The following is a 2,601-nucleotide window of genomic DNA, read 5'->3' on the forward strand; positions in this document are numbered from 1 at the left end:
ACATATTTAGATAGGTTTCATGTCCAGTGTTACTGTCTATATCATTTATATATACTAAAAACATGATTGGTGCCAGCACTGAGCCCTGTGGTACTCCACTAGTCACTTCTTTTCATGATGAGTAATTTCCCCTTAGTACTGTTCTCATTTTCCTTTTCTTGAGAAAATCTTGCATCCAACAATACAGTTTGCCTCTAATTCCTCCTTGATGGTATAGTTTCCATAAAAGTCTTTGGTGTGGTACTGTGTCAAATCATTCATTCATTGCCAGATGCCATGTATCCCAAATGGGGTGGCCAAGGGCTTAGAGTTAATTGTTTTACAGGGAGGGGCACTAATCCTCCACCAACCCCACTTGACACGTAGGGATGCCAACAGCATCTGGTGTTCCCAGGCGGTCACCCATCCAAGTATTAACCAGACCCAACGTTGCTTAACTTCGCTGATCGGACGGGAATCGGTGTACTTAACGTGGTATGGCCGTTGGCTGCTTTCTTGAAATATAAATAGATACTGTCCACCCATCCTTCTCTTTCCTGTAATGTGTCTGTTACTCTGTCTAGTAGCTCAACAGATTAGTAACACGTGATTTTCCTTTTCTGAAACCAAACTGTCTTTCTGTTATCGTACTGTGTTCTTCTAGATGATTTACCCAAGCTTTTCTTATATGCTTTTCTAATACCTTACAACACTGGTTAGTGATACTGGTCGGTAGTTAAGTGGATTTTGTCTATTTCCTTTCTTGAATAAGGGAACAATGTTTGCTTTCTTCCAGATATCAGGTAGTTTACACTGACTCAAGGATTTCTTGAAAATTAAAAATAATGGTTTACTTAACTCCTTTTGACATTCACATAGCACCCAACATGAAATTTCATCAGGACCACTTGCTTTTCCTTTGTCTAATTTACTTAGCTCCTCCTGTATATCTTTTTCTGATGTTTGTATATCTGGCAGTATATGTGGGCATGCATGTTCCACATAATCCGTCTCAAAAATTTGTTCCTCTGTAAAAACTGGAAATTCTTGTTTAGTGCTTCACAAATATCCTTCCCTTGTGTATAGGTGATTCCATCATCCGTAATGGATTGTATTTTATCTTTTACTTTGGTTTTGCTTCTGATGTAGCTGTAAAATAGCTTTGGTTGATCACTACTTTTATTTATGATATCCTCCTCAAACCGTTTTCGGGCTTCCCTCCTTATTATTGTATAATCGTTTCTTGCCTGTTTGTAATTATTATATGCCCTTTCACTATTGTGTCTTCAGTATCTATTCCACAACAAATCTCTTTTTTCTTTTGATTTTTTACATTCTGTATTGAACCATTTCTTTATTTTCTTTTCTGCTTCTTTGTGCAGTGGGATGTACTTCTGGACTCCTATTTCATAAAGTTCACAGAATTTTTCATATATAGCATTTAAATCTTGTCCTCTAAGCTCCTTTTCCCAAGCTATTTCTAAGAAGTACTTCTTTAAGTCATGATACTTTCCCTTTTTATAAATTAGACTCTTTTTGTAACTTTCATTGCTGTTATGTATGTCATATGCAATCCTGAAGTTGCAATTTGGTACTGCATGGTCGCTTTTCCCGAATGGAGGGTGATATATTAAATTGTCAATATCGTTTTCTTGCCTAGTAAATATGAGATCTAGCAATGAGAGTACATCGAGTCCTCTTTTTCTGGTGCTTTCTCTTACATGTTGCGTTAGGAAAAACTCTTGCACGAGATCCAGGAGCTTTTGGTTCCAACAGCTTTCTTGGCTTATTATATCTAGATTATTTAAATTTATGTTTGTATTAAAATCTCCAGTTAGTATAATTCTTTTTTATTTCTCTTCCATTTTATGTAGTAAGGCCATTAAACTCTGAATTGTACTCTTCGCCAGGTCCTCATATTCGTCTCTTTCCCATGTGTTTGATCTGGGTGGCATGTACAAATTGGCTACAATTACTTTCCCTTCAGATGTATTTATCTTTACTGCAATCAGTTCTACTTCTGAGGGTATATCTAATTCTATTTCTTTGACTTTTAGATTTTTCTTAGTTATTATTATAATTCCTCCTCCTTTTTTTAAGTTCCTATCTCTTCTTCATATATTATATTCCTCAAAGTTTATGATGTCATTCGATATCCTTGGTGTTAATTTTGTTTCAGTTAAGCATATTGTATGTCGTTCATTTTCACTGACATAATCATTCATCTCTAATAATTTAGATACCATTCCATCCACATTTGAGTACATCAACTTAATCATCTTGTTTATATACTTGTCATGACATGGTTCTACTACCTTCCTCCTTTTTATTCTCTCCTGTTTATATACCACTTTCGTACCTGCAATCCTATTACTTTGTAAAAAACAAAATGTGTTCTCCTCCTCTGATCTTCCCTCATTTTTTGTTTTTGCTTCCTCCCTCTTCTCTTTCAGTAATTCCAGTCCCTCTTGTAGTAGCCATCTTTTTATCCATACATTTTTGAACTCCTCTTTTTCCTGAAGATTCTTTGCATTTTTTAGTATCTCCTCCACGGTGTTTACACTCTGGAAGGTTACCTTTAGGTGTGTGTGTGTGTGTGTGTGTGTGTGTGTGTGTGTGTTT

General features: G+C 35.9%; 1 non-coding gene across 1 annotated transcript; it reads right to left on the reverse strand.

The window, feature by feature from the left end:
- Positions 1-369: 369 nt before the first annotated feature.
- LOC145395978 (5S ribosomal RNA) lies at positions 370-488 on the reverse strand. The gene has a single exon (XR_013896705.1). It is a non-coding gene; the product is annotated as a 5S ribosomal RNA (ribosomal RNA).
- Positions 489-2,601: the final 2,113 nt, after the last annotated feature.

Source organism: Coenobita brevimanus, chromosome 33 (assembly GCF_032717465.1).
Source record: "Coenobita brevimanus isolate Jiangsu-jjx chromosome 33, ASM3271746v2, whole genome shotgun sequence".
In the NCBI taxonomy this organism is placed as follows: domain Eukaryota; kingdom Metazoa; phylum Arthropoda; class Malacostraca; order Decapoda; family Coenobitidae; genus Coenobita; species Coenobita brevimanus.